The 14838-nt window shown below is 39.7% G+C and overlaps 1 protein-coding gene across 4 annotated transcripts in view; it reads right to left on the bottom strand.

The window, feature by feature from the left end:
• Nucleotides 1-13591, bottom strand: part of jakmip2 (janus kinase and microtubule interacting protein 2) — a 37284-nt gene extending 23693 nt beyond the window's left edge. For all 4 annotated transcript variants that reach the window (XM_031826919.1, XM_020484604.2, XM_031826920.1 and 1 more), the window contains exon 1: nt 12985-13591. The gene's annotated coding sequence lies outside the window, so the exon portion shown is untranslated. The remainder of the gene's footprint in view (nt 1-12984) is intronic.
• Between the last annotated feature and the right edge of the window lie 1247 nt (nt 13592-14838).

Here is a 14838-nt window from a genome sequence, read left to right as displayed (position 1 = left end):
ATTGCTTCTGACCAAAGGACCATGGCTGTTTTATTGAATTACTGTTGATATTATTTGCAGAGTGTGAATGTGCAGACAGCAAGAGACCATGTCTCATCCACTGTTCAAAATCAAAGCCATATAGCCTATTCTCTGGAGTCTTTACGACCGTACCAAATGGGTCTGTTCTGGAACATTTGATCCTAAAAGAAAAAGGAGGACATGGATAACTGTGGTTCCATGCCACATCAGAATGTCAAAAGGCGTAACGCAACCTAATAACGTGCCCGAAAGTCATCCTAGTTGTTGTCTGAAAACATTATGGAATCCTAACTTCTAAATACAACGTATTAAACATTGTTCATTGTGGGCTAATCAGCTGTTACAAGCACCGATGCATGCGAGACAGATTCAAAGCACTAGCTTTGTTCAAAGCACTTCTGGTCAAGGGCAGGAAAGCGTACACGAGTAGGCCTACTACTCACCGAGAGTGTAGTAAAATCAGTTGAAAATAATTAGAGAATTAGGTATGTATGAAACGCAAAACTAATGTAAGGGAAGTCAATGAAATGGTATTGAAATGAATGCTGACAGACACTGTTACAAGGTCCACTAGTATTGTGGCTGGGTGAACACATACAGATACTTTTTCAGTGAAGGGCTGTCTGGCTCCAATGTCCTCCGTTACACTCTGTTGCAAACTCCAGATTTAACGTGCATTATTAACATTTAGTGGAATTACTGAGTTGAAAATCATTCATAGGATTTTAGGTAACAATCAATAGCTCAATAATGTAGGGCTGGACGATACTGACAAAATATAAAATCACAATATTTTTCAAATCTTTGACGGTATGACAGTATTTGACGGTATTTGATGTTTTTAGAATAAATGTGCTAAATATGATTCATGAATAGTGCATGACCTTAGGGTGGAAACAAATACTGTACATCCTAAATGTATTTAATGGGGCTTTCATTCTTATGATTGTTCTACACATCTTGCTCCTGGATTCCACCATGTGGAACAAACCAATTATCTGTCGGCATTTATAAAATTACCCTCGAAACTTCCTGTTTCCATCACAGCTGTCGTGATTTTTTCTTATATGATTTTCGCATAAAAACTGTGGTTAGTAACCATGTATTTTCAACGGATTCAATGGCAGTTCTTACTAAAGCCACAGGGTGATTCTGGCACCCGAACTGCCACACAAGTAAGTTTCATTACAAAAAAGTATATGTGCACACTTTCAGCGCCAGCGCTGCCTCACAGGCACTAGTGATGAGCATTCAGATTTTTTTCAATGAGGCGGATCTTTTGGTTCTGTTCATCTAAAAGAGCCATTCACTTGGCTCCCAAATGGCTCTTTGTTCAGTAGAGCATAGAAATTGATGAAAAACGATGAAAAATGTACAGTTCTGTGAAAATATATTTGCTCCCTTTCTGATTTTCTCTACTTTTGCATATATATTTTAACTGAATGTTTTCAATTGTCGTGTTACTTGTTCATTCAGGTTTCCTTTATCTAATATTAGGTTGAACATATGATAACATTCAGCATCAAAAATATTTTTCCTAATTTTGTTGTGATTAAATTGAGATTGTGTCACTGGCCTACACACAATACCCAATAATGTCAAAGTGGAATGATGTTTTTAGAAATGTTTACAAATTAATTAAAAACGATGCGCTGAAATGTATTGAGTCTAACTATTCAACCCCTTTGTTATGGCAAGCCTATATTCAGGAGTGAAAAATTGCTTAACAAATAATATGTTTTTGAATGACTTCCTCTGTACCTCACACATACAATTATCTGCAAGGTCATTCAGTCGAGCAGTGAATTTCAAACACAGATTCAACCACAAAGAGCAGGGAGGTTTCCCAAACAGACATTGAATAATATACATTTGAGCATGGTGAAGATATTAATTACACTTTGGATGGTGTATCAATACACCCAGTCACTCTCCATATTTTCAAGCATAGTGGTGGCTGCATCATGTTATAGGTATGCTTGTATTCGTTAAGGACTGGGGAGTTTTTCAGGATAAAAAAGAAATGGAATGGAACTAAGCACAGGCAAAATCCTAGAGTAATACCTGGCTCAGTCTGCTTTCCACCAGACACTTGGGGATTAGTTCACCTTTCAGCAGGACAATAACCAAAAACACAAGGCCAAATCTACACTGGAGTTGCTTATCAAGAAGACAGTGAATGTTCCTGAGTGGACGAGTTACAATTTGGACTTAAATCTACTTGAAACTTGAAAAATCTATGGCAAGAACTGAAAATGGTTGTCTAGCAAAAATCAACAACCAATTTGACAAAGCTTGAAGAATTTTGAAAAGAATAATGGTCAAACATTGCACAATTCAGGTGTGGAAAACTCTTAGAGACATACCCAGAAAGACTCACAGCTGTAATCGCTGCTAAGGTTGCTCCAACGAAGTATTGACTCGGGGTGTGAATACTTATGTAAATTAGATATTTCTGTATTTTATATTCACTACATTTGCAAACATTTATAAAAAACTAATTTTCACTTTGTCATCATGTGGTATTTTGTGATGATGGGTGAGATACATTTTGAATTCAGGCTGTAACACAACAATATGTGGAATAAGTCAAAGGGGCATGAATACATTCTGAAGGCACTGTAATTGTATGTGTGGGGTACAGAGATATGGTAGTCATTCAGAAAAAGTAACGGGTTATGAATACTTTCCAAAGGAAATGTATCTGTAAGGTCCCTCAGTGGTGTGGATGTATAACTTTTGGAGGATTTGAGGGCCTATGCCAAAACGTTTCAACCTCCGGAGGGGGAAGACCTTCTGTATAACTGTTACCGTGTGAGAGGACCATTTGAAGTCATTTGTGATTTGGACACTGAAGAGCTTGAAGCTCTTGACCAGCTCCAACTGTTTTACACTACACTACACATGAGGGCTAATGCTGCATTAACCCAGTAACTAACCATGCTAGAGGAATGCTGCGGTAGACTACAATCGGTCAGAACCAGGTGGCAACAGTTAAACGAATATGTAGACTCATAAATCAGATTATTGTCCTATTTCATATTTGGTGATGGGACATAATCCCAGCTCACACTTCAGGAAAAAAATAATATTATTGGGTCATACCCAGTATGTGTGTCCCACATGCTGTGTTTACAAAGCATGTGACTAATTACATTTGATAGACTATTGGCATCAGTTCCCTTCCTGACATGTGACACAGTGAATGTGTGAGCATTAGGCTTGGGCGGTATGCAGATTTTCATATTGTCATACCGTCCTTCTCTCATCCCGGGATTTACAGTATTACCGGCATAGCACACAAGGGGATGCTAAAACGCAAGAAAAGCCAATTGGGCATCTATTACCAGAATGCTAACAAAGGTAGCACAAACTAATAGCAAAATCATATGGACACTTTTAGCTAAATGCTAACAAATGAAAAGGAACAAAGTAATTGCAAAGACAGGCAAATCCAGCTCATAAAGTTATACAAGCATAGCTAGTAGCTACAGAATGTAATTTTCGGTGAGTGTGGACATTTACAAACGAGAGAATTTGTGCAACTGATCAAAGCGTCCCGCATGCTGATGAATTGTTTTGTATTATTACGATGTGTTATTAATAAAGTAGTTAAGTCTCTGATTGGTTCGGTTACAAAAACAGTTACAGGTATTACAGTGTAGTAACTACGTATAAGGGCCACTATATATAACTGCATAGTTTCCTAAGGACCTGAAGTGAGGCAACCATCTCTGTCGGCGTGTTACCAACACCAAGGGTGTTACCATAGGTTACAATGGTGTAACAATCAGAAACAATATAGTGTAACAGTAACAAAACAAAACATTCAAAAAGAAAGGGCACAAAAAAAAGAGAGAAAAAAATAGTTTCCAAATAGTTGCCCAACTCTCTGCACAGATACACACCTCACATTTCACCAATAAGCTTACATATCGGCATCCCCTCACTCCCTTTACACTGAGTTAAGGTTGACATTTCGAGGGCCAAGCCTCATCATCTCTGCCCCTCTCTAACAGGTCAATGAAATCTCTAGGCAAATGCTCCAGCATCAGCTGCCACACTTAGTATAAATGTTTTCATTTCCTTTCATCCTGCTAAAACCTTGCAGTGTCCCGGACACATTTTGCATAACCGAGGCATTCAAACAAGGCTGCAATGAAAGCTAATAGGACTGTAGAGGCTGTGTTGGCATCAAAACCCGGGTTGTAAACTACGTTTCTATTCGAGCGTTGACATAGCAATGGACCAAAAGTTCTCGAGCAAAGATTTTAAAAAACGGACCCCTCTGGCATTATGCGACCCATTGTGTGCCGTACAGCATCTTCCCACCAGGGGTAGCGTTTATCTCGCAGATTTAAAACATGCTTAACCTTATACACTTGTAAGAAACCTTCATTATTCACGATTTTCGTTTCAATTAGCATTAGTTTTAATATTATTATGGCCAATATTAAACACATTTTTCACGAGTAGGGTGCTACTAGCAATGTGGTCATCAATAACACAAACACTGAATCAATCAATAATGAATTACATGAGACTTTGATGTGTAGAATCTTAAAAGAATACCACTGTGCCAAACTCTGATCAAACCTGTCACCTGCTGACAAAGAGCTTTCATTTTTTGCTCTCAAGTTTGCTGTGTTATTAAGGTTTTGAAATACCTTTGCCGTGCCAACCTATTCCCTAGAGCTGTGTGTTCAATACGTGTGCTATCTGTTAAAGTTGTTTGCAAAGTACACGCTCTACCCCAAATTGAGAGGCGGCATTCCTGCGTGCCTCTCTTTCTGCTCTTGATTGTGCACAGGTGAAGAAAATGAACAAAACTCCCTAAAATACAGCATGTCACCAAACTGCAATTCACATTCTGAATTATATGGAATGTTTTTGGTTTATTGGCATTCCTGTAAACAGGTACTGACAGGAGGCATGAGCCACCTCCCTCAGGCTACTCCCTGCCATCACCTCCTCATAAGCAGCCTGTAGCTATTCGGGGGTGTAACGGTGCTGTTTCTTGGGCTGTTGTTGGGTATTTCCCTTTCCAGGCATTTCCTGTCATAATACAGTTAAATTAGTTATGTGTGTGTATGTGTTCATGCAACATCATTCATAAAGATAGTGCCAAGGAGATGGACTAACAAATGTGAATATCATTTTCATGTAATCCGACATAACGTTATTACACATTTCATGGAAGGAGCAGGTGTTCATGTACACTCAGTGTATGTGATGGAGTGAGAGGACAGAGGTGAGTTGTTGTTACAACTGTGGTTAGTTGTTATATACATTTTTTTTACATGAATATTGTTGCGTTATTTACTAAACGTTAAGTAGTTTATAAAAGTATTTATCTCGCGCTATTGGAAGTTATAATATGAACCCTAATCATTATCATGCTTTGTTCATTAACATTATATAAATGAACATTATATTCCTTCATCTCTCTCTTTGAACAGAATCACAATCCATCCCCTCTCAAAATAAAGTTCCCTACTTTGTGTAACTCATATATTTAACAATATATATTTATTTATCAAGACAATCAATGGTGAGTAAAAAAGTGAAATACTTGTGAGCTCGTCAATAGTTAATTCAATCAACTGCACATTTGTCGCGTCATCGCTGCGAGCCATCACGACTCTCGAAAGCCGTGGCGGCCACAGTTCACTTCAGAAGATAACTTTCGCGCCGCTCTAAAACGCCCTATTCAAATTCGACACAAACCTTCAAGTAGGTATGTAATGAGACATTATATAAACTCTTTATAGTGTTTTATTGACATTTTAGAGGCGATAAGTTGAACAAATTGGGTGAAAAAGGCTGTATCCCCCACACAGCATATATTCCCCTTTCACTATCACTCAGTAGCCTTCGCTTCCCCCTTCGCCAATGCCTTCTTCGATCATGCAGAGACGGGCAGCCTGCAGGTCTCGTTATTGATTTTACTGGAAAGGGGAGAAATTGTGCTTCGCAATGGAATTAATATTACAGTTGACCTGGAAGTATTACATTTGTATGTTTATGTGTATGTATGTGCCAATTCCTGTTCTGTATTTTAAACACATTGGGGATGTTGTCTGTGTAGGAGTTTGCACAGGACTTCTCTGATCCTGTAACAAGAGAATGTGGTGTTGCATGATGAGATCCATGCTGCCCATCTCAAGGTCCCTCTCCCAGAGTCTTAATACATTATCTATATTGTATTTTCCCAAGTATGAATTGACTCATAAAAGTAAGTGATTTAACACTTTGAGTCTGTGAATTGGAGGAAGCATTTATCAACTGGACCCGTCAACGACCCATCTAGAGGTAATTTAATGTCACTCCGAAATAAAATGTAGAACTTGCAAGAAACCGTAAAAGTGCATTTGCGGGATACCAAACGTAGCTTGGATTTGTGTAAAACACATCAGTACTTTGTTTGAGTATAGGTCTCCAGTAACTGATTCCTCTGCTGAGCCATGAGTCGAAGATACTGTTGTTAAATCCTGGAGGGAATGCTCTATTGCTTCTATCAGTGATGAGGATATACCTTTCCTACCAGTGAGGGTTCATCAGCTCCAGCCACATTTGGACTGTACAGTAGGTCACAGGGTTATTCAAAATGTTTGATGGTATTTGTTTACTATTACGAGTAAGAACACTTAACAACGCCATCGGTGCACAGCCCCATGCTTCTGGAGACTGTGTCCCACCCCTGAGATAGTCTTGCATCCATTCAAAAATGGATGCAAGGTATGGCATGCCCAATTGAAGTTCAGCATATTGGGCAGAGCTAACCCGCCTGTGTCTTTGGTTAGTTGTAGCGTCCTCATTTTAAGTCTAGCTCTTTTACCACGCCAAACGATTTAGAGAGGTCCGTCTCTACACTCTCATTTTTTCTAGTCCTCTTATTTCATTAATCAAATCTCAGGGCCAGTTAGAGTGCAAGTAGTTAGGCTCAAACAAGCAGTAAGAGAATAGGTCTATCTCCTCGTAGCACACTCTGGCATTAACACATCTTCCCCACTGGATTTAAGGCTGGAGCAGAACTCCAAGACATAAGGCAAGTAATGAGAAATGAGAAAGGGGAGAAGGCAGTGAGGTTCCCGCAGCAGGAGTGGCCTGTTTCCCAGCTCTGATGCATGGTGAGCGTTGAACACAACATCATTAAGCACACTGGCATCATGACCCACTTAACTCTCCACTGAGACGTCAAATCTGTGTCGCTACCGGATTCTGCAGATGATGCATTGTAGCCGCCCGCCACAGTCATGAATAAAGACTTCTGGTGTTCGAGTAGCATTTGACCAATTTTCGCTTTTGATAGAAAATATAGGCCGTGTATTACGCTGTGTTTAAGTACTCATGTCATGTTTGTATGGTACATTCCTAAGCACCACTGCTGTTTAATACCACTTTGTTTGTGATAGTAATTCCTAATTGAAGAGTTTCCAAAACACTATATATACATTTTCCGAAATGTTAGCAAATCCGATTTTTTTTTATGGGAATTGCGTTTTTTTTCTCACACGTCTAACCATGCATTGTTAAATCACAGACATGTTTGTTTGAAATCTATCACTTGACGGTTTCTTTTCAGAGACAAATAATCACGTTTTCTTTCCTAAACGAGATATATCCGCATCACTCTCATAGAAAAAAGTAGTACCGCAAGGTTTTACACAGTCAAACGTGACAAATAATTACCTTTGTATTAAAGAACTGTACAAATGATACATTTGTGACATTGATATACTATATATATAAATATACATTTGAAGTCGGAAGTTTACATACACCTTAGCCAACTAGATTTAAACTTAGTTTTTCACAATTCCTGACATTTAATCCTAGGAAAAACTCACTGTCTTAGGTCAGTTAGGATCACCACTTTATTTTAAGGATGTGAAAAGTCAGAATAATAGTAGAGAGAATGATTTATTTCAGCTTTTATTTCTTTCATCACATTCCCAGCGGGTCAGAAGTTAACATGCACTCAATTAGTATTTGGTAGCATTGCATCAAATGTTTCGGGTAGCCTTCCACAAGCTTCCCACAATAAGTTGGGTGAATTTTGGCCCATTCCTGAGCTGGTGTCACTGAGCTGGTGTCACTGAGTCAGGTTAGTAGGCCCCCTTACTCGCACAAATTTTTTCAGTTCTGCCCACAAATCTTCTATAGAATTGAGGTCAGTGCTTTGTGCTGGCCACTCCAATACCTTGACTTTGTTGTCCTAAAGCCATTTTGCAACGACTTTGGAAGTATGCTTGGGGTCATTGTCCATTTGGAAGACCCATTTGCGACCAAGCTTTAACTTCCTGACTGATGTATTGAGATGTTGCTTCAATACATCCACATAATTTTCCTACGTCATGATGCCATCTATTTTGTGAAGTGGACCAGTCCCTCCTGCAGCAAAGCACCCCCACAACATGATGCTGCCACCCCCGTGCTTCACGGCTGGCTTTTTTATGGCGGTTTTGGAGCAGTGGCTTCTTCCTTGCTGAGCGGCCTTTCAGGTTATGTCGATATTGGACTCGTTTTACTGTGAATATAGATACTTTTGTACCTGTTTCCTCCAGCACCTTCACAACGTCCCTCGCTGTTGTTATGGGAATGATTTGCACTTTGACAGAATGCATTTCCTTCCTGAGTGGTATGACGGCTGTGTGGTACCATGGTGTTCATATTTGCGTACTATTGTTTGTACAGATGAACGTGGTACCTTCAGGCGTTTGGAAATTGCTCCCAAGGATGAACCAGACTTGTGGAGGTCTGCTATTTTTTTCTGAGGTCTTGGCTGATTTCTTTTGATTTTCACATGGTGTCAATCAAAGAGGCACTGAGTTTGAAGGTGAATTATAAGTGAAATAATCTGTCTGTAAACAATTGTTGGAAAAATTACTTGCACAAAATGGATGTCCTAACCGACTTGCCAAAACTATAGTTTGTTAACAAGAAATTTGTGGAGTGGTTGAAAAACTAGTTTGAATGACTCCAACCTAAGTGTATGTAAACTTAAGACTTCAACTGTATATATAACCTTCCAGAAGGACAACCATCTCTGCAGCACTCCACCAATCAGGCCTTTATAGTAGAGTGGTCAGACGGAAGCCACTCCTTAGTAAAAAGCACATGAAAGCCTGCTTGGAGTTTGCCAAAAAGCACCTAAAGGATTCTCAGACTATGAGAAACAAGATTCTCTGGTCTGATGAAAGCAAGATTGAACTCTTTGGCCTGAATGCCAAGCGTCACGTCTGGAGGAAAGCTGACACCATCCCTACGCTGAAGGATGGTGGTGGCAGCATCATGCTTTGGGGATTTTTTTTCAGCGGTAGAGACTTTAAGACTAGTCAGGATCAAGGGAAAGATGAACGGAGCAAAGTACAGAAAGATCCTTGAAGAAAAACTGCTCCAAAGCCCTCAAGACCTCAAACTGGGGGCGAAGGTTCACCTTCCAACAGGACAACGACCCTAAGCACAAAGCCAAGACAACACAGGAGTGGCATTGGGAAAAGTATCTGAATGTCCATGAGTGGCCCAGCCAGAGCCCAGACTTGAACCTGATTGAACATCTCTGGAGAGACTAGGGATGTGGCGGTCACGAACTTTCGCCATCCGGTGATTGCAAGATAATAACGGCCAGTCTCACGGTAATTGGCTGGTAATTAACATAAACACATTTACCATCTCCTGGCTTCCACAAATAACCTACAAGCCACTGATGCAGACCTTTGGAAGGCCAGCATCCCGGAGTTGCCTCTTCACTGTTGACATTGAGACTGGTGTTTTGTGGGTATTATATAATGAAGCTGCCAGTTGAGGACTTGTGAGGCGTCTGTTTCTCAAACTAGACACTCTAATGTACTTGTCCTCTTGCTCAGTTGTGCACCGGGGCCTCCCACTCCTCTTTCTATTCTGGTTAGAGCCAGTTTACGCTGTTCTATGAAGGGAGTAGTACACAGCATTGTACAAGATCCTCAGTTTCTTGGCAATTTCTCGCATGGAATAGCCTTCATTTCTCAGAACACGAATAGCCTGACGAGTTTCAGAAGAAAGTACTTTGTTTCTGGCCATTTTGAGCCTGTAATCAAACCCACAAATGCTGACGCTCCAGATACTCAACTAGTCTAAAGTAGGCCAGTTTTATTGCTTCTTTAATCAGGACAGTTTTCAGCTGTGCTAACATAATTTCAAAAGGGTTTTCTAATGATCAATTAGCCTTTTAAAATGATAAACTTGAATTAGCTAACACAACGTGCAATTGGAACACAGGAGTGATGGTTGCCGATAATGGGCCTCTCTGTATGCCTATGTAGATATTCCATAAAATAATCTGCCGTTTCCAGTTACAATAGTAATTTACAACATTAACCATGTCTATATTGTATTTCTGATCAATTTGATGTTCTTTTAATGGACAAGAAATTAGTGTTTCTTTCAAGAACAAGGACATTTCTAAGTGACCCCAAACTTGAACTGTAGTGAATATATATATATATATATATTATATATATATATGGGGTGGCAGTGTAGCCTAGTGGTTAGAGCATTGGACTAGTAACCGAAAGGTTGCAAGTTCAAATCCCCGAGCTGACAAGGTACAAAATCTGTCGTTCTGCCCTTGAACAGGCAGTTAACCCACTGTTCCTAGGCTGTCATTGAAAATAAGAATTTGTTCTTAACTGACTTGCCTAGTAAAATAAAGGTTAAAAAAAATATATATATATATATATATTTATCATCAATACAGTAATATGAGATCTGGGCTCTGGTCAAAAGTAGTGCACTATATAGGGAATAGGGGTGCCATTTGGGACAAGTCCTAACTCTAACCAAACGCTAAAGCATGAGGCTAGATTTATGATGGATTGAATTTATGCAGTCTGTTAAACATACAGGATACGCACACTCCATTCAAGCTAAACAATGGATATATGGCATTTTGCAACAAACCCCATTTTAATACACATCTAAAAGTCTATTCGTAAAAAAAATCTTAGAACAATAATATGTTACACACACATACATATAGCCATGAGCAATCATTTCTGATGAAAAACCACAACTGTGAATAATTGGTGGATGTAGCGTTTCGGAAATAAACTCTTCAAATTCTACTCTTATACCAAAGACTACCCTTTAGGTAGGAGCTGCAAATGTATGTCTGTCTGTTCGCAAGGCATTGGCACGTGTCCAATTTCACCTTCTGCTCACAACAACTCAAACTACTTTATTTCCATTCTGACATAAACAATGACAAGTGATAAAAAAATATACATGCCACATAGTATACTATACATCATATTGATATGACCATTCTATTCACATACAGTACATTTCAATGCATGAAATTGCAGCTTGTTTTGCAAGGCTCACTGCATTTGCCAATGCATATATTTTTCAGATTGCATGCTGCTGGAATATAATACATTTCCCAATGCCAAGCCTAAAAAAGTTGGATTTCAGTTCGCTCCAAATTGCCCCTGTCGTGTTATGCCCATGTCATTTCCTGATAAATAATACATTTTGGGACACATTTCTAAACAGAATCCAGGTTATGCAATCTTTGCAGATGGTGCAGTTGGGCCACTCTTGTGTGCACCAAATGACCCCCTATTCCCTTTTTGCGCCCTGGTCAAAAGTAGTGCATTATATAAGGAATATGGTGCCATTTGGAATACAAGCCTCTGACTCCAGTGCTGGCTGTGCCAGAGGACCTGGGGTTTAATCACTGGGGTTTAACATTATCCTTCCTGTCTGATTATTTGGGCTGGACAGCACTTGTCATTGGATTACCACTGTGCCCCCCTCTCCTTTTACATCATTATTGTTAGTATTCACTGTACTCAACATACTATTTCCACGTGAACTATTAGATCCATATGAACTATTAAGATCTCTCTGACAAGGATTGATGAGAAAGCAGACCTTTGCTCTGAGGGTCGGCTGGTCTAGACTGGGCCTGTATTAACATCTAATCCCCAAACTATCAGCCATCCACAACAATGACCACAACATCCCAATGGTTGTGATCCCACAACAAACTGCTCTTCAGATATTGAGGCCTTAGGCCTATTACACAATGATATGAAAAAGGATGTTGTGCCCAGTATTGGATAACCTAGTGGATGGATTGTGATATATCTAGGCCTCCGTGCATGCATACAAACACTGTAGTACGCCTAACATGTCATATGGTTGTGTTGTATGTACATAGTTATTACAAATGTCTTCAATCAGATTGGTTTCATTTTTGAGAACACAATTCCAGATCTTGTTAGATCTTGTTTTTGTGGTAACTATTGTTCTTATGGCTATGAATACAATGGGCCTTGCCCTATGTGTTGTCATATAAATATCACACACAACAATAAGCATACCAGATGGGACAGGTAGCCTAAATTAAGGAGACAACAGCACCGTAGCACTAGCGAAAAAAGAGCAATGCAAGTCGGTTTACCCACGGCACTTCAACAACTGATGATGATTTATCCAACGTGTCATTAGCAGATGTCAGTTACAGTAACTAACAGAAAGACAGATGTTGCCAATTCATCGTGTGAATTCATAGTTTAAAATGGCCCTGGCCATAATATGCCTAAGCACCCACCAGCAATTTCCTCTCCATCTTTGAAAGGCTGCATGCTTTCTTATGCGCAGGCCAATACTGTAACTTCCGACAGTTAGATACAGCTACACGCTCATTTAAAAATGCCTACATAACAATTACCCTACGCATGAACTACGAAAAGCATAAAATTACATATAAACTCACCCATTTATAGATCCACTGCAATGTCCTGACATAAGATTGATAATAACGACAGTAATAACACACATATGGCGCTTGCGCTTCATGAGAATTCCTATCAACCTGCTGCAAAAGCAGATACCTCTCTCCTATCGCTCTATTAGTCATACCTTGTCAAACAGTTTAAAAAACATATGAAACAAATAGAAACAGAGAATTCTTACCGTGTAATTAATCTCCATAATGTATTAAGGCCTAAGGTTTTTAAAACCGTATCCATGGCCTTGGGTTTTTTTTCTCCGCTACTGCTCAGCATCAGCAGCCGACATACAATGAGAGCGCTGATGCTACGAGACCCCGCCCTCCGTCCCTTGCAGAGAAAATGAGCTCTCGTGTCAGTCTTCAGTACCGGGAACTGCGGTCTCTGCTGCTCCACCTTGTATGCGCCGCCGTCCTGTGCGCTACGGCTATACACGAAGAGAAAGCTATTGCCCTCTATTTCTTTCTTATTTTCAGCTCTCTGTCCCCGTTCAAGGAAACGGTGTCAACCGCTCAGACAAAGGAATGATAAGCCCACAGTGTCGTTCGTTGAAGTGTAGGCAGCCGTCACTGTCGTTTTCAGGCACAAGGAAAATGAACGATATACATATCTAGGCTAGGATATACCTTAGCTGGGGAGATTCCCTAAAAATACGCCACTTCGATACAACTACGTCTTTTTCGTATCAGTTTATGAGAACTTATGCAGCAGGTTAGCATAATGAACGTAGCAGGTTAGGATAATTCGGTTAAGGTTATGAAAAGGTTTAGGGTTAACGAAAATGCTCTCCTAACCCAAACTGTTACAAATAGTCATTTTGAAGTGGCGTGTTTTTAAGGAGTCAGGTTGTGACGACTGTGTGGGCGGAGTGTACCTCCGACAACATCAGTTGTTGTCAGTCAATACGGGGCAACAGTCAGAACAAAAGTTTTATTAAAAAGTATGGATTTCAGCAAATAAAAGCACATCGCTACAGAGGACAAACATAGGTACTGTACGTTCAATGGTTTTAAAGTAACTGTCTAGGGTTTCCAGAATTCTATTAAATATGACCTATAATTAAAACAATTTGAGTGTATTAGTTGTCGGATAATCATGAAAAGTGAATACTGATGAGTGAGAAAGTTACAGAGGCACAAATATCATAACCCCAAAACATGCTAACCTCTCACCATTACCAATAACAGGGGAGGTTAGTATTTTTGGAGATATGACGAAGTCATTGCGTGCTAGGAATATGGGACCAAATGCTAAACATTTGATTACTTTAATACATATATAAGTGAATTTGGCCAAATCCTTATGACAACTTCAAATGTGGGGACTAGATACATAAAATGCTTTTATTTCTAAACGGTAAAACAGATATCTATGAAAATAACCTCAAATAAAAGGTGACATTATGTACTGTAGCCTCATATCAAACATTTGATCTCAAATTCAAAATGCTGGAGTATACAGTGCATTTGGAAAGTATTCAGACCACATTTTGTTACGTTACAACCTTATTCTAAAATGGATTCAATAATTGTTTCCCCTCCTCAATCTACACATAGTACCCCATAATGACAAAGTGAAAACAGGTTTGTTGAAATGTTTTCACATTTAATAAATATAAAAAACAGAAATACCTTATTTACATAAGTATTCAGAACCCTTTGCTATGAGACTCGAAATTGAGCTCAGGTGCATCCTGTTTCCATTGGTCATCCTTGAGTTGTTTCTACAACTTGATTGGAGTCCACCGGTGGGAAATTCAATTGATGAGACATAATTTGGAAAGGCACCTAGCGTCTGGCCACTCTACCATAAAGGCCTGATTGGTGGAGGGCTGCAGAGATGGTTGTCCTTCTGGAGGTTCTCCCATCTCCACAGAGGGACTCTGTGCGCTGTCAGAGTGACCATTGGGTTCTTGGTCACCTCCCTGACCAAGGCCCTTCTCCCCCGATTGCTCAGTTTGGCTGCGTGGCCTGCTCTAGGAAGAGTCTTTGCTGCAGAAATGTTTTGGTACCCTTCCCCAGATCTGTGCCTCTTCACA

The sequence above is a fragment of the Oncorhynchus kisutch genome, linkage group LG6, assembly GCF_002021735.2.
Source record: "Oncorhynchus kisutch isolate 150728-3 linkage group LG6, Okis_V2, whole genome shotgun sequence".
Lineage (NCBI taxonomy): Eukaryota > Metazoa > Chordata > Actinopteri > Salmoniformes > Salmonidae > Oncorhynchus > Oncorhynchus kisutch.
The sequence above is the reverse complement of the archived record's forward strand: the minus strand, read 5'-3'. Positions and strand labels throughout refer to the sequence as shown.